This window comes from Pteropus vampyrus, unplaced genomic scaffold (assembly GCF_000151845.1).
Source record: "Pteropus vampyrus isolate Shadow unplaced genomic scaffold, Pvam_2.0 Scaffold39, whole genome shotgun sequence".
Taxonomy (NCBI): Eukaryota; Metazoa; Chordata; class Mammalia; order Chiroptera; family Pteropodidae; genus Pteropus; species Pteropus vampyrus.
The window spans coordinates 10390230-10415948 of NW_011888820.1; the positions used below are offsets into that span (position 1 = coordinate 10390230).

The 25719-nt window shown below is 38.0% G+C and overlaps 1 protein-coding gene and 1 pseudogene across 1 annotated transcript in view; one reads left to right on the forward strand and one right to left on the reverse strand.

The window, feature by feature from the left end:
• The window catches only part of CCDC192 (coiled-coil domain containing 192), a 191114-nt gene that overhangs the window by 95641 nt on the left and 69754 nt on the right, over positions 1–25719 (forward strand). The gene's annotated exons all lie outside the window — the stretch shown is intronic.
• LOC111738542 lies at positions 2727–2845 on the reverse strand (annotated as a pseudogene).

Below are 25719 nucleotides of genomic sequence, written 5' to 3' on the forward strand. Positions count from 1 at the left end.
GTTACCAATGCTATAAATATATGCGAACGTGTACAAGGGAAAAAAGCCAGGAAGAAATATACCAAAATGTTGGCAACAGTAGAATCTTAGTAAAATGCAAGTTGATTTACATTTCTTCTTTAAATTTTCTGCTTTAAAGACTTTTACAATGAATCCATGTTTGTTTTTAAATCACAAAATGAAAATAATCATTGAAATGGTACATTTAAATATGATGATGAAAAGGAAACTATGGAAAAAAGAAAAGTAACGAGGATCACTTTCCCAAGTTGCAAGGTAGAGGTCAAGAAATTGAGCTCTGGAATAAGACTGTATGGTCTCATGGCATTAGCTTAACTTCTCTGAGCTTGTGATTCCTTGTCAATTGAATGGGAACATTATATTTCATCAAATCTAAGATTTCATGGATTTTAATATGCATACACCATCAGTTTATATGCCAATAAGGTTTTTCTAAGTGTTGCCAATACTCCATTTTAAATCGCATTACTATTTCAGAAATGTGAAATAAAAGTGTCAGAGAATCAATGAAATATGATAATATTTGCACCTACTTCATAAGCTTTTGTGAAGCTTATTATTTTGAATAAAATACATAAATTTCTTGAGACAGTCCATGACATTTAATCGATGCTTAACAATCGTGAGCCATTTTGGCAGACTCACCTAAGGAGGCTGAGACAAAATCTAAGGGCGAAGGCAGAGATTTTAGTTTGAGAGGCCAGAGGATGGCAGGTAGATTGATGTGGAAAAAGGGTAAAGGTGGTTGAGCATTAGCGAAGGCCAATTCCGGTCATGGAGACCTGAAGCCAGAGTGCCCCACCTTTGCTTGAATAGGTGTGGTAACCACAAGCAGAAAATAGAGCCATTGTTTTCGAAAGCAATATTACATGGAGTCCTACAACTTGAAATTCTCAAATAACTGGGTAAGAAGTTAAATGTTGAGGGTTGAGGAGAGAAAAAGAAGAAGAGGAAGAAAATTTGAGGTTGAGTGGTTTAAGTATTACAGTTATCAAATTATCTCATTCATTTCCAGTATCTGTTGAGTAACAGGCTACAGAGTACCCTGCATGGTGTAGTAGAGATGAAACTGCAAGGAAAAAACACAAGTGCAATCAAGGAAGGAGTCTCTTTTCTTAAGGACTTTCCAAATTCATAGTCTCTTTTCTTAAGGACTTTCCAAACAATTATGTAGGAATAATTGCAATTTACATGCCTATAACAGTAAGCATAAATTGCAGTAAAACCAAATAAAGATAAACACAAAACTGGAGACATGCTAAAATATATATTTTGTTAAATTATTTCGCTTGTCTTGAGCTGCGACAGGCTCGAGGAAATTAATGCTCTTCTTCAAGCACTTTTTTTAAAAGGAGCTATTGTGACCGAACATAAAGTATTCATAATTATCTTGCTTAAGGGCAATAATAATGAAAGAGAAAATGTTATTAAAAGCATTAAAAAACAGTGTATTTCATCATATTGGTCACTTAAAGGATAAATGCATTACGGTTTTATTTACTCATGTATAAAGCCCTTACCAATAGTTACCACGTGGGTGCTTAAGTTAGATGAGTGCAAAAGTGCTGGCAACAGCGACAGCTAGGAAATGAAATAAAGAATACTGACAAAACGGGAAAAATCTGGCAGAATGAGTCAGCCAGAACCCTGACCATTGAACCTTTTCAGGCTTTGTATAGAACAGATCTTGTATAGAAACAAGATCCGGCCTGGAAATGGTCCAGAAAATGGAAATTGCAGGAATTGCAACGAGGTCAAACAAAAGGAAAAGGAACTATCAACAGAAAGATATTCTTTCAGCGTTTAGGTGCTCTTAGCAGGCCAATCCATTTCAGAGTACAGAACAGCTACAGTAGAGTCTATAATGAACTTCAAACTGATGGTAAATTTTGAAGCTCAGGAGAACAAAGTACATGATTTTGGAATATATTACCATTCAGGAAGACCTAAGCCCTTCAGATTTATCCTCCAAATTGTCAAAGAGCGCCAAGTCTTATCTTTAGGAGAAAGCTTCATCAGAGCACATCAGATAGGGTCAAAGGGAATGAATGATATTCAACACTTCGCATGGGTGTTGACTTAAGAGACTGCTTTTCTAAATGAGCATTTGTGTTTGCCAATTTTGTGTTTTGTTTTAGTTTTTAGCACAGAATTTTTCAAGTTTTCATAAAATGACAGACTTTTTTCGAATCCTAGAGTGAAAGAGGCTTCGTCCATCTTCCAGTCTTGCATTATTCAGTGTAATTCCCCCGGAGGAGGAAAGCACATTGCAGTCATGGAAGAGGGAAGCCTCTGTGGGTCATGCTGAGCTGCTTTAACATATGCTCACCCTCCTTCCTTGATTGCACTTGTCTTAGAACAAAAAGAGTTCTCCAACCTATGGGTGGGCGACTACCACTCTCAATGATCAGTAAAAGCCTTATAGCAGGTCGGTGCCTCCAATGGGTGATCAATAAACATGTCTTCAGATGGGCAGTTTTAACTTTGGGATCAGAGGGCACAAATTCATATTTCTATAGGGGTCAGGCAGGTGGTATAAATAAGCTCAGTGAATTCAGGGTGAAAAAAAAAAATCAATTGAGCAAGTGCAATGATGAATGTTGACTGACATGTGGCCTCAGTGTAGGAAGTAAAGGGAGTGAAGGAGGCTGTGGTGACCATGCTTCATTTTATTTATTTTTTATTTTTTATTTTATTTTTTTAAATGCCTACAGCACCTAGTATTCCTAGGTAGTCTCCTATCCAAGTACTAATCAGGCCCAACCCTGCTTAGCTTCAGAGAGCAGACGAGATCAGGTATGTTCAGGGTGGCATGGCTGTAGACTACCATGCTTCATTCTGAAGGAGCAGCCGCCACTCAGCTCTCATTGATTGTTATCTGAGAAACATGGGCCTGCTTGGCAGCCCCTCTTAATTTTCGGCTGATGCTGGCTTCGTGGGCATGCAACCCATGCAGTCACGGCAGGCCTGCACTTAGAAGGGCCCATATTTGCTTTAATGCTCTGCTGTCACTGTCATGAAATTCTTAATAATTTTTGAACAGTGTCTGCATTTTCATTTTGCAATGGATTCCCAAAATGATGTACCCAGTTCTGTTTCCATAATTTTCTGTAATATATTTTAATTTTTAAATATTGACGATTCATTCAAATTTTAAAATGTAGTGAATGCTATGCATTTGCAAGCTAACTGGTCTAGAAGCAGGCAACAGATTTTAACTCTACAGATCGTCTCAGGAGATTATCCTAGAATTTTGAAACTCGGAGCTGTGAGTGTGAGAGCTTCAGTGCAACCTGGCTAATCCCCTTATCCTCCAGATGAGGGAAGAGTCACAAGGGCTGAAAATAGAAACAAGCTGTCATATATTACACCCACTGTACTGGGCCTGTAGGAGCAGCTTTTCCTGGACATGCTTCCCATACACAAGGAATCTGAGTTTTATGGCATCTGTGACAGTACATTCTCTCTGCTTTATCGCCTCAATTTCTTGGATGGTGGTTCTGCCAAGAAAGATTCTTTCAATTTTTGGTGTCTTACATTTTTTTCCCCAATGATTTTATTATGATTTACACAGAATTATGCAAATAATATCTCTTGACTTAGCCAAGGGTACGTACATGTCTAGGGCCCAGTGAATAACAGGAAGTACACTATCAGATGCCACCCCAAGGGCTGCAAGCTTTGTGTGGGCGATTTCTTTCTTTCTTCTTTTCTTTATGCCACTGGGTTTGGTGACATTCTATGTGATGTAAGAAGGGGAAAAAATAGCATGTACAAATGCATAATCATATTCTGGCATGACTGTTTTCATCTCCTTTATCATTAGTACATTAGAAAAGTGCGCATCCCAGGGTTACAGACGTTACATAGACTGGCTATTTTTATGAATTTTAATTTTCTGTTGGACCTAGCCCTATTTTTTAAGAATTTGAAATAAACAACATAATCTCTTTTTTAAGAGTTCCCCAGTTTATACTTCTTTGCCTGTACATCCCCATGCTGTATCTTTCTCCCTGCCCTGTTCTTTGGCATCCTATTCCTAAGAAAACTCTGGTGGGCTATTAGTAATTGAATATGTACTTTGACAGATCCTGCAGTGGGCAGTGATTATATTTCTAACAGTGAAATTTTATACCCGAAGCCACTAGTATAATCATTTTATCCCTGTGTGCCCCAAAGTCTCATTTTCGAAGTAGCTTGAACTTTTTAATGGAGTAGTGGGGGTTTAGAGACAACTTAATTAAAAGATATTGTGATGAATCAAACAGTTTTCGGGAACGGATTTGACAGGCTACAAAGCAAAATGTCAAAAACAAACAATCTGCGCCTTGAATATAATGAAGTCCTAGTCCCGGCCAGATTAAGAGTGTGATTTAATTTAAGCAGGTTTTCTTTGGAATGCTCACCCTGCCTTGTGAGAGTATCTGTGCCTCCCCAGATCACTCCGAGTGATCCAGTGGATCTTTTACACCCAGTGCTAGACTGGGTTTCCCTCTCACAGAGACAAAGGTTGGGAAGGAAAGGTTGTGTGACAGACAAGTGAGATGTTTTGGGGACACAGCAGGATGTGAATGGTGTGGCTGCTCTTTGTGCATTCATGGTGGCAGCCTGCCGGGCTGCTTGGCCAACAGTGCCCTTTGTTGTTTTGTACCATGTGGTGCCAGCAATATTCTGGCAGCTGATACCATCAGCAAGTGCCCCTGAAATACCAAGTAGCCCGGGGAAGACAGGAGGAAATAAGATTTGTGGCCACATAAGGCCTTGTGCCATCATTTCACAGGGTATTGGCTTTTGTTATTTGTTTATTATTTTTAAGCCAAAGGGTGCCACCCTTCTCTTTGTGGTTCTTTGAAGACCGCAAGATTCCACTGCTTTCCTCCATTCTTAAGAAGGGTCAAGTGTGAAAGATAAATAAATCCAAGATAATAAGAGGGAGCTGGACTGACTTGAAAAGGCCACATTTGGAATAAAACAAATGAATACCGCTGTCCAAGCAAAGCAGGAAAGATGGAGTTTTCATTTTAAGAAATAGTTGTTATTATCCAAAGACACTATGTGACATGTGTAGGAGTTCTTGGTGTGTCCAGTATGTTATTCCTCAAGGATGTATGATGTTCACATGCAGACCATAAGAAAAATTGCAGTCAGTGTCCCGCTACATAAGCAGACCTATGTCATTGTATATATGACTGGAAAGCTCTTCCTATTTACCTACATATTTTATCCTTGTTTTTTTTTTAGTGAAAAATAATGTCAAAAATAAGAGTGCCCCATAGAGTGCCATAGGCATATCTATGACAGGCAGTGACTTCTACTGGGGAGGGAATGCTTGAGGTTGAAAGCTAATTCAGCCATCCATAGTTTAATTCCATCTCCAAAATATTAGGTATGGAACGGAATCATTTTTCAGTCAAATTCTGGTCTATTAAAGGAGAGCAGTTCTTTTCCCCTCCAAATTCTATTAAATAATCAGTTCTGAGAGGAGAAATGCTTTAGATCAAAAGATTGTAGTCAAGTATTTAGGATGACTTACCTAATGTAAGTTTTCCCCAAGGAAGACCAATATCATATGCTTCATATGGAAAAAACTTAGAATCTTACAAATTAGTTAAAACCTGAAAGTTACCTGGAATTTTATTCAATTGGTTAAACATATTTTCATTTACTTGCCACCTTCGGATCAGTCGTGGAGACTGGAGCCATTCTGGAGAGAGCTGAAGGGTGAGTGGGAGATGACAAGTAGAAATAGCGACAGTGGCAACTCTTCCAAGAAGTTCGGTTTTGAAAGAAAATAGAAGGTGGTAGATATGTGGGATGAATAAGGTGGTTCATTTGTTATTTGTTTTTAAGAAACAAAAGTCTTATGCATATTTACAGCTGTTCAGAATGAACCTAGACAGGGACATTTTGAAGATACAGGAGAAGGGATGTTGAGAAGGGAAAAGTCCTTGTGAAGGCAGGAAGAGATGCGATCCACAGTGTGTAAGGGCAACAAGGAGAATTAAGCCACATGCAGGTGGAGGGCTCCTCTTCCACTGTGATGCAAGGTGAGGATGAAAGGATGGAGGCCAAGGCAAGAAACCATGAGGACTTTGGGGCCTGAGTTCGAGGAGGCTCCTGTGTGAGTTGTTTACCCAAGTGAGTTTTTGTTTTTTTGTTTTTTCCCTCTGTGTAGTAGATGAGCAAGGTTATCCATGGAGGGTGAGAGGAAATTAATTAGTTTAGGAGACTGGTGAGTAGTAATGAGGGCCTGACCTGGCCACTGTCGAAAATAAGAGCAAGCTGAAAGAGAGGCTCAGAAGAATTGCGAGGTCATTTTGGGAACTCAGTTGAGACTGGAAAGCAAGACTACATGGTATCATTAAAATGCAAGATTGTGAGGTTTTCTCCCACAGAACTCAGCAGCACTAGTGCTGGTCCCGGAGGAACAAGAATCAAGGGAAACAATGGCAGGGGGAGGGGGGAGTTAGACACAGCAAGATGATGGAAGAAAACTGAGAATGATATTGAAAAGAGAGTTGAAGTGACAGGACAAGGAGACCACACTGGATAGACTTGACTTAGCCCAGGGAGGTGGCATCTGAGATCATTTACACAACCTCCTTAGTTAGCAAATAAGGAAACAGAGGCTTAGGGAGGTTATGTTTAATCACTGAGTTTTCTGAAGACTATGTAACCAAACAAACTGTTATAATGTATTTCCCAGTTTCCTATGTGACTTTGTAATAAATAAGAGTGTCACTGCTGAGCAAAACCTTGAATTCAAATGGATAAACAGAAACTACAGTATGTCATAAAAGAAAACTGTAAATCTTCATAACATTTTAATATACAAAAATTATGCTAAGTAAAGAGGGACATATATGTGCTATCCATATTAACTGTATTAAAGACTTCCATGGACCTCGATGTACCTAGGAAGTAAAATATACTTCTTGTGCCTCTGAAATTATTATTCTAGCTACTTTCACTAAAATAAAACCTCTGTAAAGGTCAAGACTTTGTCTTTCCTACATCAGTATCTCCAGAACCTAGAACAGGACCTGGACAAGTAATCATTCAATAATATTTATTGAATGAATGAATACATTAAACAAACTGACTCTTCCCCTATAGGTAACTTAAAGTAAAATTGGACTTATTTTACACAGCTTCTCACCTCACATACCCCTGTCCCCCCTAAAAAATATCTGATTTTTCTTTTTGTTCCCTAGTTCAGTTAAAGATGTTTCCATCCACCTAATCAACAAAGAAAAAAAAAAAAAAGGTGGGGGAGCGGCAATGACTCCTCCCTCATCCCCATTTCTAGGTCTAGTTGGTTCCCATACCCTGTCAATTCTGTCTTGAAAAAAGTATAATTAATATTTTTCCCACAGAACATTCCACAGCCCGGCTCCGTGCAGGCCTTTATCATTTCTCAACTTGATTATTACATTGGTCCTATATTTAAGTTCCCTCACCCAAAATTTACCCACACTGGTCCAGTGTTATTTCCAAATGCCCATCCACTGAATATAGATATGACCCATTATTTTCTACAGAATAAATTTACTTAGTGTGGTCTTTAAGAATTTGCATAATCAAATCCCTTGCTATGTTTTGGCTTTTATCTTTTTCTACTTTGTAATTTTGCCACTCATTTATTGATCCATATTTTCATAATTCTATGCTTTTTTTCACACAGGCTTTCTCTGTTTAGGAGATTTATACCTCCTGGCACATCTGATGAAGTCATAATTATTCTTCACATTTTCCTCTATTATGAACTCATCTTTCGATGAGCTGCTTCACTTGAAATTTATGTAGAGACTACTCAGTTACATTTTTGCTACTGATGGTATTTCTCACAAAACCTCCCACTATTTTTAAAAGCTATAGAACAATATTAGTGAAATGAGATTAAGGGAAAATGGCAATTTCAAACAAATATTTAAACCTAGTATAATAATGGACATAAAATATAAATAGATAAGATGTCTGACTTTCTTCGTAATTAGATTAAAATAACTATAAGTAAGATGTCATTTTGCACCTTTCTGGTTGGCAAAATGTAAAAGTTTGATTTAAAAAGCAGGATACGTTCAGAGGTAAGCACTATTAAAAACCTTGTGAGATTGTAAGTTGGTATAACCTTTGTGAAAGGAAATTTAACATCCTTCACATTTTTAAATTCAAGTTTGATTGGTGTTTAAGAGTTTGTTTCTTTTGCGGGCCTGCTTGTTCCTAACTCCTCAGTTGCTCCCCTGCCCCTTTATTTTTCCATTAGAAGTTGAGATTCAGACAGGAGTGGGATTCTAATGGGAATGAGTAGGTGTTTCAGTAAATAAATCTTGTTCATTTTGGTTATATGCCAAGAATTCTCTTCTTCTGGACAATGTGGTTTGTGTTTTTGAAAGAAAATGAAGAAAAGGCCCATTAAGCGTTCAAGTGAACAAGCTATCTGCTGCAGCAAGAAGATTTGGAATGTCTGGTCAGGAAATGTGAAACAGGATTTGTCTTCAGGCAACATGCATTAACACATACGTGCTGACTATGTTTGAGAAGGTTTGAAGGAAGTGGTTGAGAGACTAAAGACATTCCTTTTGCAGTATGCATATCAGTGGTAGCAGCAAAGGGTGGCTCCCTCATAGCCCAAGCCACCTATAATAAAAACATGAACTAACCTTAAACAGTGTGCTTTCTATGCAAGAGCAGGCCTATACCAGTGCCCTGGCCACACCCTTCCATCTGGATTATTGGCCCCAGATCCTCTCATCTAGAAATTTTGGAGCTTCTACTGTGAGGTTCATTAAGACCTGAGGCTGACATCTCTAACAGCATCACTGGAGGATCAAATCATAGGATGTAACAAGAACTTAAGGAGATCTGACCTTTTCGATTGTATCTTATTTTTAACCTGACTGGAACAGAACTCAGGGATTTGAACTTAGGAAGAAAACATATATCCACTGTAATTAGTCTTCCTTTAATAACTCCACTGTAAAAGAATAATTTTCTTTTGTTCTTTTCTATTTTGAGTTGATTTTCTTTTTCTACATATTTGATGGCCAAACTATTGAGTGACTGCTCTTTTCTTGTCTTTGCTGCTCCTGAGCATGAACCTGGTTCTTTCCTGTGGTTAGGGTCTAGGAAACATTCCTGTGTCCTCCTGGAATTGTCCCGTAGTAAACCTTCAACGTGGTCACACACTTTCAGTCTCTTCATTCTGAGGGTCATGACAATGTCACAGCAGATGGACTATAGAAGAATTCAGCCACTGTCCAACTTCCTTAGTTCCCTCAGTCTGATTCCATTTTCATACTTTTCTGGGCCCACATTTACTTCATGCCATTTGGCTGTACAATATCTGAACTTACTCCCTCTAGCCTTCATTTTCTCTTCTTGGAAAGCCTGGGTTGCTTTCCTTCTTGGACCCAATATGGCACAGCAATTAAAAGCCCAGACCTGGAGCCAACATTCTGAGATGAAAACCCATCTCTGCATTTAATAGGCATGACCTCTAACCTAAACTCTGCCACTCACCTTGGCCAATCTTCTGTGCCTCAGTCTCATCAACTGCAAAATGAGGATGCTAATAAGAGTCGCTACCATGTAGAATTCTTATGAGGCTCTTATGAGTTAATACATATAAGTAAAGTGCTTAGAACCGTACCGGACATAGAAAAAACACTGAATAAGTGTCAACTCTCATTATTACTTCAGAGACACTTAGTTCATTCTGGGAAGGAAGGCAGTATCTATTTTTTAAATTAGAATAACTCTAGTTATATATATCTTACATGGAAGACACAACATACAATAGGAGCAATGTACCAACTACCCTGAGATAAAAGCTTCTGTATAAACGTTAATATTTATCTACCTGTTATCTTAAATTTAGTTGAAATTAATAAATATAGATTGTTGTAATGAGCCCTCATAATATAGCCATAATTTTCACCTACAGTTTCACCACTATGGCACTCCCAGCCCAGCAGCCATAGCCCTTAACCCACAGGGCTGGTTGCTGACTGCATCTGGCCCATTGCCAGGGGCACACTCTGATCTAGGTCCAGCCAGCCCTGGATCATTTCTGTTCTAGAGAATTTCTGGAAGATAGGTAGGCAGCCTCAGCAATCCCAGAATATAGAAAAGCTGGCTTTCCTGAGATGTGCTGATGATTTCTTTGTCCCCGAGAGAATTTTTCTCTACTACCTACTAGTACCTAAATTCTATCATTAGAGATTCATCCTTTTTGGCCTTAGGCTTCTACAAGTTGTGAAAGTCAAAATGTCACTAAATGATTCATTTATACCTGACTTGGGTTAAAGACACACAGACCCACAAGAGGTAGGGAGAGATACAAAGTGTGAAGGGAGAGGAAAGGAATCTTCAACTTCTCAGTAATACATTTTCCTAAAACCTGTTCTGTTTCCTAGACTGAATCAAAAATGATGACTAAGAATTTTCTAGGCTAAGAAAAATTCCTCGTGAAGAAGAATCTCTCAAGACGGGACTCAGAAAATCCCAATAAGACCCTTCAAATCTTGAGTCAAAATAAGATCACTTGAATTTATCATACTTTACTCAGATCAGGACCTGGAAAACAGCAATAACAAACGAAAAAAAGGGAGTTTATCTGCCTCTTCTGATAAGATCTGCCAATTGACTGTGAACCAATAGTTTATGACTTTATAACCAGTTGTAAAATAAAGGCCTTATGGGTGACAGCCTTTGAGATCAGAGCTGCCGCCCAAATCTGCCACTTCTGTGCATGTAGTTCATGATTACATTTAACCTCCTTATCTTTGGCAGGTGCAGAGCCATCAGGAACATTGCATATAGTTGGGTAGCTTATACGGTGAACAAGAACACTCATCTGAGGGGCAAATGGGAACTAATATCCAGCTACATTCTGCTTCCCTAGCTGAACCTTTTGACTCAGGAAAGGATCCACCTGGAGGAAAGGGTACTTAAAATTGTTTCAAAAGTACTCCAGAAGCTCATGCACAAAGTTCCATTTACCTACATGGGGCATCTTTTACTAATTCCCACAAAGGTGCTCCATGGGAGGCAGCAGCAATCTTGGTGGACAATTTTAGCTGCCCAGAATTACAAACTCCTTACCTATGATGGGGGAATTCTCTATTACACAGGTCTTTAAGAGAAGCAGAGCCCACCATATAAACCAAGCAAGCCAGATCACTTTCTAGCCTCCCTTGCAGCCAGAGTGAAAGACCGGTCAAATGTTCATTCCCTGGACTGTGAATTGAGAATTGGAGATGCTCAAGAGATGTATGGAGAATCCCTTGGGGCAGCAGCAAATTCCAGTTTCCAAAGCAGCAGAGGCAAGGGTAATAGGAGCTGTGGGAAGCGTCCAGCACCCAGTGTCACAGTGCAGCTGGGCTGCTTGTGACTTGAGACTAGTTCTGTCCTAGGGTGGGTCTATTGTCCTGGCTACTGCATTGCATTCCCTTGTGTCCAGCCTGTTTCCCAGCCTGATTCTCTAAGTTTCTCAGCAGTAAATTCTTTCTGTATTTAAATTGGTCTCAGTGGCTTACACATAGAAATCCTGAGCAGAGGTTATGATAGGGAGTGCCTTGATGCTGATACCTCTATCATTTAGAGCAAAGACTTATTCTAGAAATGTTATCAGACAGGACCCTTCACCTTCCTACCTCCATAGATACAGATGTACCTACTTCTGAGCCAACCCTCACCTAGCTTTGGATCCAATTCTCTCCCATTATCTCAAGAATCTTAGAACATCAACTATTTCTTTCTTTCTTGTATATTTAAACCCCCATTCACCCACACACACACCTCAACTAGATCCTTCCTGTCAGCATTTGAATATGACCACAAAGCTCCTGTTTAAGAATGACTTACCTTGAGCCCATATGTTTATCTAACCATTGCTCTATCTTACCATTTACCAACTGGAGTGCCAGAGTACTGTATGTTCCAAGAATGGGTTATAGGTGTGCCACAAGATAGTGATGGTTGTAAATACTCATGGTAATGACTATTTGGTGAATTAGACTCTCTAGGAGTAAGAACCAAGGTGCTCATTTTAAACTTTTCTTGCTAGAACTCAGTGTAATTTTTAAGACTGAGGAATTACGTTGTCCTTTATTCTGGAAATTTTTCCACTGTTTTTACCTCAAATATTGCCCCTCCTTCATTCTCTCTTCTTTCTTTCTGGAAAACATGTTAGACTTACATTGGAGATTCTCCTCCTACTCTACGCCTCTTCAGTGTTCTTCCACATTTTCCATCTCTTCATTTCTCTAGGTTCTCATGATTTCTCCCAGATTGTCTACCAATGTCCTAAGTCTCTTGACTACTATCTCTATTCTACAGTTTAGCGCATATATTTTTCAATGATTATAGTTTTTATTTTCAAATGTTTACTTGAGCCTCTGATTAGAGCCTAATATCCAAAATATGCAAAGAACTCGTATGACTCAATAACAAGAAAAAAACAAACGATCCAGTCAAAAATTGGGTAGAGAACCTGAACAGACATTTCTCCCTAGAAGATATACAAATGGCCAACAAATATATGAAAAGTTGCTCAACATCACTAGCTCTTAGGAAAATGTAAATCAAAACCACAATGAGATACTATCTCACACCTGTTAGAATAGCTATAATCAACAGAACAAGTAATAGCAAATGTTGGAGAGGATGCAGAGAAAAAGGAACCCTCGTACACTGCTGGTGAGACTGCAAATTGGTACAGCCACTATGGAAAACAGTATGGAGGTTCCTCAAAAAACTAAGAATTGGTCTACCATATGATCCAGCAATCCCTGTACTGGATATTTACCCCAAAGACTCGAAAACCCATATCCAAAAAGATAATTGCGCACCGATGGTCATAGCAGCACTACCGAAGTATCCTACGATAGATGATTGGCTAAAGAAGCTGTGGTACATATATACAATGGAATATTACTCAGCCATAAGAAGAGATGAATTGAAATACTGCCATTTGTGACAACCAGACAGAAAAAGTTGAAAATCACATGATATCACTTATATGTGGAATATAAACCTAAAAGCAACAAATGAATATAAACCTAAAAGCGACAAATGAACAGGACAAACAAATAGAGACTCAGGGACATGGACAATGTTCACCATGGACTAGTGGTTACCAGAGGGTAAGGGGTTGGGGAGGAGGGACGAAGTAGATAGGGTAAAGGGGGTCAAATATATGGTAGCTGAAGGAAACTGGACTCTGGGTGGTAGTCACACAATAGAATATATAGATGTCAAATTATGTACACCTGAAATGTACACCTGAAAATTATATAATTATATTCACCAATGTTACCCCAATAAACAACAAAAAAAATGTTTCCTTGATTCTTTTTAATTTTTCATACTTGTTTTTTTATCCATAATGCCTTATTCTTGTCATCTGATTTTCAAAGTTATTTTTGAACTTTAAAAACCCTTTCAGATTCCTTTTATTGATATGAGTTCTTCTGTTTGCTATGTATGCTGATACATCCGCTCTCAATGCAGTGTCAACTTTTGTGCTTCTGTAACTTTAGTCTATGAGCTTGTCTTCACTGGGGATTGTTTCCTTGGAAGCTCCTAAGACTCAGTTCCAAGCGTACCTCTCCTAGAAGCCTTCATGTTTCATCATATAAACCATTTTTTAATAATTTTTAGCTCATAGTTTCTGTATAAGATAAATGTGAATCAGAACCACACACCATACATGACATGGATTTGAGATTCAAATTTATCCAGGGTGTCTTCTTTGTCACCCATTTTCTGCATTCTTGCAATACCTCTGAGTTGGTGGGTGATGTGTCTTTAGCCATTTTTCTCAACTGAAAATTCTCTTCCCAACTCGAGGTTACGTGCAGGAGAAGGACAGCCCTATCTCAGTCCCTTACTATGCACAGGCTAGAGAGGTTTGACTCCTATTCCAACTGACCATTGTAGCTCCCACTCTAAGGTTTCTATCTTCTCATAATACCCTTGCAGGCTGTTTCATTTCTACTCTTATTAAAGATTGTGGACTTGCTTTGAGTTCTCATTGCATTTTTAATATTCAGATATTTTACTTTCCTGCCTTGGAGCTTTTTTTGTATGTTTTTAGGTCTGTAGTATATGTTTCTGTATTACCATATGACTTGAGTAAAAAGGATGTCTTTCCAAATCAATCAAATCTGTCATCTTAACAATCTGGATTGGCATTTTTAACACTCACTAGGTAATTCTCAAAGACATTAAAGTTTAGAAATCATACATAAAAGTTTTAAAATCACTGCATTTACAAATTTAATACTTTTTTTCACCACTGTGCCCCACTCACCACCCCACAAACACAAGCCAATTGCTCAAATTCAGTTTTACTTACTACATATTTTTGTCTTCTTACTACTACCCAATTCGTTTGAACCATTGGAATCCTTTTCAAACTGAAATCTCTGTATCCAACTTTCTTTCTTAAAATTCTACCCACCTCATACTATCAGGGTAGTCTACCTATAGCATGTATTTGTTCAAGCCTAAAATCCTTCCATTCTCTGCAAGATAAAGCCCAAAGTTCTTAGAACTATGTAAAAGATCATCCATGATCCAGCCTTTATCCCTCCTGCTTTTTGTCTCAATGTCTTGAACTTGACCTCATGAGGTTTCCAACATAGACTATGTTTATGAACTTCAGTCTTGTGCATACTAAAATGGCCTTATTCCTGTACCCCTTTCTTCCTAAACTATCTAAGTTCTATTCATGTTTCAAGATTCAGCTCAGGCATTATCTCTTCTAGAAAGTCTTTGACCCTCTAGGCAGTGCTAAAGGCCCCTCCTTTGTGCTCCCAGAGGACCCTATACATACTGTGCCTTAAAACACTTGTCACAAGACAACGGCTTCCAAAAGGAAGGGATTATTCTTTATCTTTGTATTCCCAGCATTTGGCTCAGAGGCTGGCACACCATAGATAACGTTTGTTGAGCTTAACTAAATTATTAAGAATCTCAGAAAACCAGCTCTCTCTCTAATGAGCTGGATTCTCTCTTAAAATTTTATCTGCTTTGGAATGTTTAACCTGGTCAGAAAAACATGTCCTCAAAAGTTTTAGACTAAAAAGTTTTTCAGTAGATTATGTGCTTGGAAAGTTGGGATCAGTCCAGTAGAAACGTTCAACCCTTGTTGATATACTCATTTGGCTCCCCCAGGTTGACAGAAATACCACTTTAGTATAATTCCTTAACAAATTTACAGATTTTTTTCCCATTTACTCTAACATAGAAGATAGTAATAACAATCCCATTGAAAAATAAAGAGATTGACAAAAGAATAGAGAACCAATTAAACATATTTTCTCTTGTTGAAAATATGCACAGTGACTCCAGTTTTAGATAGAAAAAAAAAACCCAGAAGCAATACAAATGATCAAACACTGACTAGTAATTATACTCCATACTAAACCTTTTCCGATGACTTAAGTGTTTTCCTTTTCATATATTAGAATACCTTGTAGTACTTCGAGGTTCCATAAAAATTTCCCCCCTGTAATGGACAAAAATTAGCCTAGACAGCAAAGACCTTTGAGATATTTTATGCCACAAAAATGACATTTATTTTTATTTTCTGCTGTGTGTGTTAAGTGCACACAGGGATTATGAAGGGATTTAAAATATTTAAAAAGTGTGAGTTACTTTTTAAAAAACATCTTATTACTTTTTAAGTAATAAGCTTAAAAAAGCTTTAAAAAGGAGATTTCCTTGAAGTATTCTTTTCATTGTCTCTGTTCTCCACCTAGGTTACTTTGAACATTTGAGGCTCAAAGCATTTAATCAGGGTGAGTTAATTCATTCATATGTAAACCCTGAGGTGCTTTCAAAAATTCCATTTTTCATTAGAGAAAAGGAACATCAAGGCACTTGCCTCAGATTACTATGTTGTTGACAGAGTTGGGAACAGTACTTAGAATTTTCCTACTAGATTTCTTTGAAGCTTATGAAGTCATTAAAATAACTTTGAACAATGCAATGAGTGTGAAAACAGGTATGGGAATTTTCCCTAGCTATTGTGACCTGCAGAGTTCCTAGGGAGTTGTGGGTGGGAAATAAGGTTCAGAAGGACTGAGATGTTCTTCTCCAAGTAAGAGATGGGGGAGTGCTGGAGTTTTGAATGGCCTGGTGCAGTTTGGCACTTTGATTACTATTTCTTCATATTTACCCTAAGAAAGAGAGTATTCCACAAATTCTTTTTTTTCCCCTCTTTAATTCTTCCCCCGCCCCACACTTCCACCCCTGACCTATGAATGTTGCCATTTCCCCTTAAGAACTGGATCTCTGAAGGTGGAGCATCGGCCTCCCACATGCGGCCTGCACCCAGGGCCTGGCACACCAGGCGCACTCAGGGGGCCTGGTGCACCTGGGGTATGGTCCATGGCTCCACCTGGGACGCAAACCCAGGACCTTCTGCGTGTAAAGCAGACATGCTAACCCCTACACTATGGAGCCACCCTAGTATTCCACAAATTCTTTAACTGTATTGCCATACCATAACATAATTCCCAAAACCTAAGATTCCTTTGCTCCCACTAAGTCTTTTCTTTCTGCAGCTGAAATTGGCCATCTGTGTTAAAAATGCAGACATATTTTCTTGACAGACCGTCACAGAAACCTCCCCATCTGCAACTTCTGGAGTTGCTGCTGTCTGCACTTCCCCAACTCACACTCATGCCTACCTAAGTGCCCTCCTGTATAGAAATAAACATGTGTCCACGGGACTCTCATACTGCTTTTGTGGCCAGCACCTAGCTCTTCTCTATAGATACTCCTCTAGTCTACCTTTGCAGATGTGCACATCAGAACCAACCAGAAAGCTTAAAAGCTGATTACCAGTCCCACACCCAAACTCTCTCAAATTCTGATTGAGCAGGACTGGAGAGAAGCTCGAGCTGATGTATTTTTTAAAAAGCTTTTCAGTTGGATCCAATGTGCAGATGTCAAACTATGGAACAGGAGGGGAAGCCTTAACAGGCCTGTTTTAAAAAGGGCAGATGAAGGAGAGAGAGAGGTTCATCACTGAATTCACTTGTCTGATAATAATCTCCTATGTGTTTCTTTTTCTAACAACCACTGGATAGCTATCAAAATTTACCTATTTCTTAGGCTATTGCATTCTTGAGCTATGTCTGCTTGATGCCCTCAAGCCTGTTTGTCTGCCAGTAGGGTTTTGCATTTCCTATCGACAGTAGACCTTTGCTTTATAGAAAAGAAGGAAGACCCTATACTAGACATAAAAAGAATGCCTGATTTAGAAGTCTGCGATAGAAATTATCTTACTAAAATTATTTAATAAGATATGAGAAAGCTTCTAAATGTTTTCCCAATTTGGAACCAATATACTTGGCTGACAATAAAAATGAAAAGTAAACCTTTCTGGAAATGAAAATGTAACTTGAAATTAAAAGATGAAAAGTTTCAGTTCATCTAGGAAAGGCAAGTATTGCAATTGTTGTACTACTATGATTGCTATTTTAGGAAATGTCTTCCGCACAATAGCCAGGAGGTAGAAGCAGCCCATGTGTCCAAGAATGGATGAATGGACAAACAAGATGTGATACATACATACAATGGAATATTACTGAGCCTTAAAAAGGAAGGAAATTCTGACACATGCTAACCATTGAATGAACCTAGAGGACATTCTGCTAAGTGAAAAAGCCAATAAAAAAAAGACTAATACTGTTTGATTCTACTTATATGAGGTACCAGAGTAGTCAGATTTATAGAAACAGAGTGTTTTCCAGGGGCTAAAAGGAGGAGAAATGGTAAGTTGTTATTTAATGGGTAGAAAGTCTCAGTTATCCAAGATAAAAAAAAATTCTAGAGATTGGTCACACATCAAAGTACACATACTTAACACTTAGAAATGTTTATGATGGTAAATTTCATGATATATATTTTATCATCATTAAAAAGGAAAAAAAATGTCTTCTGATTGAAAAGCCAAGTGCAGTACATTTGTGACTAGGTAATTGATATTGTCAGTTTAGATAGGTCACCATAGAATTGAAATTGGGAAAAGTACAAGTCAGTTTTGACTTTAACACCTGATACTTGGGCAAAATTAGGGAGCTTCTTCTTCATCTCTTCATTCTTTTAGACTGTCGAAAAGTATTTGTCACACACACGTCTTCTGAGCTTTAGTTTCACAGAAGCTTAAATGGCTTTAGTCAGCCTCATTCTTATTTTGGGGGCAGGATCAGATTCAGTCTAGGGTGTCCCAAGGATGTATTTCTGGTGACCTGACATTTCCAGATCTGAGTGACCTCCTGTCAGGCGAATGCTTTTTCCACTATTACTAACGATTCCCTAAAAGTTTGAGTGCAAAGCAGAATGTATCAAATATGGCTCCTATGGATTTTCTGGGTCAAGACCAGAACAGGTAACTCATCATTTGTCAAACTTGGGATATCTTCAACCTATTCCTGATGAATAACTCATCTGATTATTCCTAAATCTTATAATCTCAGACTCTGGGAAGCTATGACACCACAAGTCACTAGCGAGAGATGAGCCAAGTGGCTTTAAGCCCAGTAGGGTATGTTTCCCTCCCCACCAGTTATCCTTGCATATCTTAGAGACCAAGGGTGTGTTGATGGGAACAGGCTTAAAGGTCTACCAGACAGGACTTTGCAATCTAAAGATTCCTGTTTAGGAGTTCAGATTTATGTGTTATCTTTTTACTGCTAGCTTTCTTAAGGGAATTAAAGAAAGCACCTTGCTAGAAAGTGAAGTAAGAGACAGATTCCTGAGTCTGACAAAACCAAGTTACAATTCGAATTTAATGACTTGTTTTGTAGCAAGGACATTTGTCTAAACTTGTTAAAATATGCAATCTGAAACTTGCTAATATCTACATAGCAAAAATTCACATCATCACCACACCTTTTCCTCCCTGACTCTTTGCATGCTATTTACAAGTGACAAATGCTTCTTTTATTGGGTTATACCTTTGCAACCTCATCTTGCATGCACATATCCCAACTCACATGCAGTATCAGATTCAGAAATTAAATTTTTGTTCTAAGGACTATTGAAAATAATGATATATAAATCCAAATATCCTTGTCTCTCCACCTACGAAATGTGGCTTCATGGCATGAATGAAGCAGCTTCTCTAAATAGTGAGAAGGACAAGACAAAAAATTTAACTAAAGTTACAGCTGGAATGTTGAGTATTGAAGTATATGAAGAATTTAACTAAAGTTACAGCTGGAATGTTGAGTATTGAAGTATATGAAGAATGAAACTGCTTAATGTTCAGACCATTTCCCCAAGTGCTAAGCTGCCTCCGCGGAACTGGGCTGACAACTTTTAGTGCAGAAGTTTGCAGGTGTGGTAAACCACTGCTATTTCTAGCATCATCTTTAAAGGTTTATGATGTACTTTTTATTTAGTATTGGTGACGTTGTAACCTGTGGCCATTTGATGACAAGATAATCAGGTTTCTAATATTGTAACAAAATCACCCCTTGTGTTTCTTAACTAAAATCTTACAATCTGACAATCATTAGCTTAGTCTCTCCCTTAGAGCTTTCCTGTAATTCCATTCTTGACCACTGGGGCAACTTACACTATAAACCTTTTTTTTTAAATTAAAATTTTTTTCCGATTACAGTTGACATTCAATATTATATTAGTTTTAGGTGTACAGCATAGCAGATATTTATATAACTTATGAAATGGTTCCCTCCAATAAGTCTAGTACCCACCTGACAGTTATTACAATGTTATCTACTATATTTCGTATGCTATACTTAACATCCCCGTGACTATTATGTAATGGAGATATAATGTCACACATGCATCATCAGCACACATTGATAAGAAAGCATGAATGAGAACAAAATTGTGGAGGGGTTACCAAATGCCTTTGCAATTAGACCCCCCGAAGTGACCTGGCCTTGTAGCTCTTGGACAAATAATCTTTAAGGTAATTCAGTTTTGATCACTAGATTATATTTATAGTAGTGAAGACTGTATGTTTGTAATCTATTTGAACATCAACTTTTTTCTTTGCTTTGTACTTACATCATCTTGAAAAACTTGGTTAATCCAACTGAAGGCTAAGACACAGTTTCAGAGGCATTTGCTGTCTCCTCTTAGTCTTTTTTTACAATACAATTTGCTCTTTATTACAATGATAGCTGAGAAGGAATTGAGAAGAGGAAAAGCAAGAAAAGGGAATTTTTAGGGTAGCAATAACAACTGAACCGTTAAATATCATTGAGCTTCTGGATAAAAGTAGTTGGTCTCAGCATATGCAGACTACACAGCACTGCTTCTGTGGCTTGGTAGTACTAAATAGTTGTGACTTCCCACCACCTGCTTTATTAACTTTTTCTATCCACTTGAATTTATATTGCCCAATTAGTTTAGTATTCAAGTGAATCTTCCCTTTCAAGTAAGAGTCAAAAAGGCAAATCACATCTTGAGCTAGAAGTCAAGTTTGATGCTTTAATTTCTGGTGGTTTCTTCAAATGCATTTCACCCTCCTTAGCCGAATTAACTGTCAAACATTGCTTGCGATGAACCTAATTAGAAACTTTAAATTTCTTGATTTGAGATTCTTGCCTCTTATGAAACTACTTTTGTTTCCAGACGTATACCAGATTAAAGCAACTGAAAAAGGATTGACAAATTACTCATTTAATTGCAGCTTATATTTAACTAACAGATATTACTCTAAAGCCCTGTGCTCAACAATTCATTGCCAAGAACCACTGTCTCAGAAGTTCTGCTTGTAAAGAATAAAGATCCTAACATCATAATAGCAGTAACAATATTAACTAATAGCATTCCTCTCAGCAGTTTACAAAACATTCACCTGTACCTTCGCTCTCTTACTTTTAACACCATACTTCTTTATGTGAAATCAGATCTATTTCACTTTAAACTTATAAATTCCTGCTGTAAAATTGTTTCAACTCTGCATTAAGAAAGCAGCGGTTTTTATAAACATTGTATTTCATGGGAAAAATAATACATATCACAGAAAACTTTCCACTTTGCTTTCTCTAATTTCTCTTGTATGCTGTCCAAAGCCATCCGATGCTAAATGAGAATCATTTCTCTTATGATAATTTTCCTTTTCTTTACTTATATTTCCTTATCATTTGTTGAGTTGTTTTAAGGCCAGCTCTTTATGCTCACTGAGCCTGTATCCCCTTTAATTTCCTGGTTTTCAGGGCAAAGCAGAGTTTCTGAAGGAGAGCAATATTTACCAGGAAGATTAACTTAGATTTTCTTTACTACTAGAAAACCCTTCAAAGCGATTTAAGCACTGTGGTGCTTCAGAGTCACAATTTTCCCATTCTCAAACATGTGCCTTTGCTTTATGATTCAAGATAAGTCACAGATAGCCAATAGCTGCCAATCTCCTCCCAGAAGGCAGCCTCAGTCAAGTTCAAAAGGATTGATGGGCACAAAACAACAACAACAACAAAAACCAAAACCAAATATCTAACCAATTACAAAGTTTTTGTAGAGAAAAAGCTCCTCGTTTTTTATAATCATATTAGAGGAGCTTAGCAACACTTTTACAAGTCAGGTATGGGAATTCTTTCTCAACACCTGTATATTCCGTCCTCTCTGGTTTCTGTTTTTTGCTTTCTTCTGCCCACGTCACTTCTTGTGGCTGTTTGCCAATGATGCCAACACTTGTTGAGGTGGGGCTGAGAAACTGAAATTGCTTCATATACAGCTTTGGCCCTTTGGGCTCTCTCTATCCCCCAGGGAGGACTGGACTGGAAAACAGCTTCGTACCAGGCTCTGTTAGGTGTGACAATGCACTTCTCTCTGTTCTCAGGGTGTGCTTTGAGACTGTAAGACAAAAAAGTAGATTTGGCTTTAGCAGGCACTTACTATTTTTCTTTTCAGAAGACCTTGATATTGAACGCTTGGGTTTCTTTTTTGCCATGCTTAGCCAGTAACATAAAAACTTATTTATTGCACTGTAGCTCCTTTCTTTCTCGATTGTAAGCCTGATTAATGTTTATGGATAAGAATGAGGGGGCAGGGTTACACTCACACACACACAAAAAGTGCATACTAGCAGTAGCCCTTAATCTCCGAAATGGCATATTTGACTGAGTACAGATACTCTAGTGCTATCCGAAGGCAGGTTGGCTGGTAGACATTGATCCAGCTTACTTCTTTGAATTTAGCAGGATCTCAATTACCTAAAACCTCTTCATTCTTTCAAATATAACCCAGATATGTACTATATAGAATGACCCGAGGCCAGTCCTCCTTGGTTCTCTGTGTGAGGATGACTTTAAAGAAAGGCTGCCTGCCTAAATAACTGTTGTTTTTAACATTGGGACTTTAGCCCTCAGGGATCTGAGCTACTGCTCCAGTTTCCAATCATGTATTTATTCCACTGAACTTCAGCTCTGATGGCCAAGGAGCAACATGATATAGTAGAAAAAAAAAGAAAAAAAGAACACTGAACTAGAGAGTCAGAAAACCTGGCTTTGAATCCTGCTTCTGCAGTTTTATTAGCTGTGACTTTGGGCAAATCATGTCATTTTTCTCTGCTTCCACTTTTGCATCTCGAAAATGCTAAAGTTGGACAATCTGGTTTTCAAAGATTGCACCCAATTCTGGGTCATCTGAGATTTAATGATTTTTGTTTTGCTTTCCTAATTTGTACTGCTCAAAAACTTCATGATTAGAAGTGAGATACTTCTTGCCTTAAGAAATGGATTTATAGAGGAAGAACTGTCATCTTATTCAAACTCCCCACAATGTAGGACGCTGGGTGGGATGAGGTATGTGCAAGTACAGCACGGTGATGGAAGGCACAGTCTGGTGCCGGACTGCTCGTATTTAAATTGAGTCACTAATTGATTTGGGGAAAGTTACTTAAAGCTCTCTGTGCTTCAGTATTTGCATCTAAAAAAATGGGATTAATAATAGTCCTACATCATTAGTTTGCTACAAAAATGAAATGAGCTAGTACATATAGAGTTCTCAGAACTATGCCTATCACAGTATAGATGGTCAGTAAGTGTTAGCTTCCCTGGATTTTTCCCAGTAATAGTCTGTATACCATATGCAAGGAAGGGCAACTTATTGTCTTTTAGGGCAGAAATTCAAACTTTTGGACAATTCTATTGTTAGAAAGTTCTACCTTATCATTGGAATTCACTCCAAGGTAAAGTTTATCTCTTTATCTTGCATTAATTTGTAACTTCTCTTACATAAACACTTACACAAGCATTTCTGGAAACTAGAACATATACTGGCAAACTCCACCTCTATCTCTAATAATTAATTACCTCATAGAGGGAAAGAACCGAGCCTTGACTCCAACTACTAGTAAACTCTTCCCTTGTAGTGAGTCAAGATGTTTGTTTAATCACTGGGATTTTGTCTTATTTTTATTAGAAAATCCAAACCTTCTGGGTGGGAGGAACAGAATTAAATTGTATCCCTATAACATATTGTAACATAAAATAATCTACTTATAAGGGAGAGATACTACAAAGAACTGAAAAATATCAGCTGTAATTTTTAAAATCTGACTTCTCTTGGCCATTAAATATGAACAGTGGTCACAGGGCAGCCTAGCTCTCGGTCAAAGATACGATGAGGCCTGAGAGTTTGTGTATCAACTAGTTCCCCTATGACTTCATTAAATGAAATAAGACAAAGCTATATTTTGAATTTTTTTGTCTGCCATTCAAGGCATTTTGTAAGAAAGTTTCATATGATCTACTCTTTGTCATTCAGATGACTCAGCTGATTAGAATGGTCATAATTTTCAGGATCCTCTGAAGAGAGACATTAAGAGGGCTCAGAACACCTGGCACAGGTAGCCCTTAGCTGGATTCATCAAGTCTTTCCTTTATTTCCAAGGTTCTCTAAAGATATCATAGCAACCCCTGCTATAAATGCCTCGCCATCACGCTTCAATGGTACTCTTTTAAATCCAAGTCTGTTATATCGTCTTTCTATTTCTACTAATTAGAGCAACTCAAACTCAAATATCAAAGAGTACCTTTAAGTAAATTAACAAATTAATGGTGCTATGTATTAGTGAAGCCTCATGTTACCATTGAAAACAAAACTAAGCATTTGGAATCAAAAGACCTTTGTTCAAATCAATTATCTACTTACTAACTAAGAAACCATGACTAGTTTTACTCAAACTCTCTGGGACCTCCGCTGTCTCACCTACAAAATAGAGACACTAACATAGATGGTAATTAGGTTTCATCAATGAACAGTGGCTGCTGGGAGTGTAGGTTAAAGATTGTGAAGCCAGGTATGCAACCCAGGGTGAAAGAATCCCCAAATCAAAGATCTGTCATGGAGAAGGAAGAATACACATGGCACAATATGTTAGCCATCCCTGGACATTTAAAACATTCATCTGAGGGTAGTATAAATATAAAACAAGAAACACAAAATTGATTTTTTTTAAGCCAAGTTTTATTCAAATGCTACCATCAGTTTCATCAGTTTCAATATTACTAATGGGCTACTAGAAGAGAAATGAAAGGAGAAATCTGCCTGTGTCTTCTGTATTCAAACCAAGTTATTTTTGTTTTGTTTTTTGTTTGTTTGTTTTATTTTGTTTTGTTGTTTTGTTTTGTTTTGTATGTTATTAGTAGCACTATCAGTGGCCCTCTGGAGATAAAACCCATTTTTATTCTACACGTTCTCTAAATGAATGAAAGTGGGCCGAATGCGGTAGGTTTCGGACAAAGTGGGAAGAAACCATGTGCTGGTAGGCCGAAGACCGAGGTGCCACAGGAAGTAAGAGGTAGGGCCTTAGAGTGTTTCTCACATCATTCCACATAGGCAGCCACTTACTTTGCCCAGGCACTGGGCCAGCCCTGGCAGGAGATTGGATCAAGGCTATTTGCATGTCTCTTTTCAGAACATTAAGTTTAATCTACCCATACGAAATGAAGAGGAGATCAATGCAATCATGCAGATAACTTAATTTAGGAGGAAGAGGGAGAAGAAGACAGATTGCTTGCTTTCAATAGACTACAAATCTTATTTTCTGTAAAGTATAAAAAGTATAAAGTATCTTTGGAAAAGATACTTTAGTATTTTGGTGCAGGGTTGAGAATTTACCTGATGAGTTTCGAGGAATAATAATGACAAAAACAGAAACATATATCTGCAAACATAGTACTGGGTACTGTCATTTATGTACAATGCCATTTAATCGCCACCAGCTCCATGAAATGAGATCTAGGGACTGGAGATGTCATGTGCCTGGCCCTATTTCTCATGGCAATAACTGACAAAGCCCAGCCTTAGAATCTGAGGCCATGATTCAAAGTATGTGGAAAGACCAAGAAATTTTAAACAGCGCTGGCAATTCTGTGTTGAAACTCTTTTATAAATAGTCCCCTGATTAGTTCTAATTCCCATTGACTTGGTATAATACAAGCTATTCAGCAATGTGATACAGATAGATATTTCCTTTTCAAAATATTGCACAAATACATGATTTCCTCCCTCTGTCCACCATGCAGGAGAAGGAGGAAAAGAGCAAGGTAATAGGAATTTATCTGCAAGCTATAAAGCCTTCCTATCCTTTCAGTAATCACCGAGGGGGAACTCCTAGTTACTAAGGAGACCATAACAGACTCCATTAGGTTCAAGTACAACACTTTGGTTGCCTGGCTAGAGAATGCCAAAAAAGCA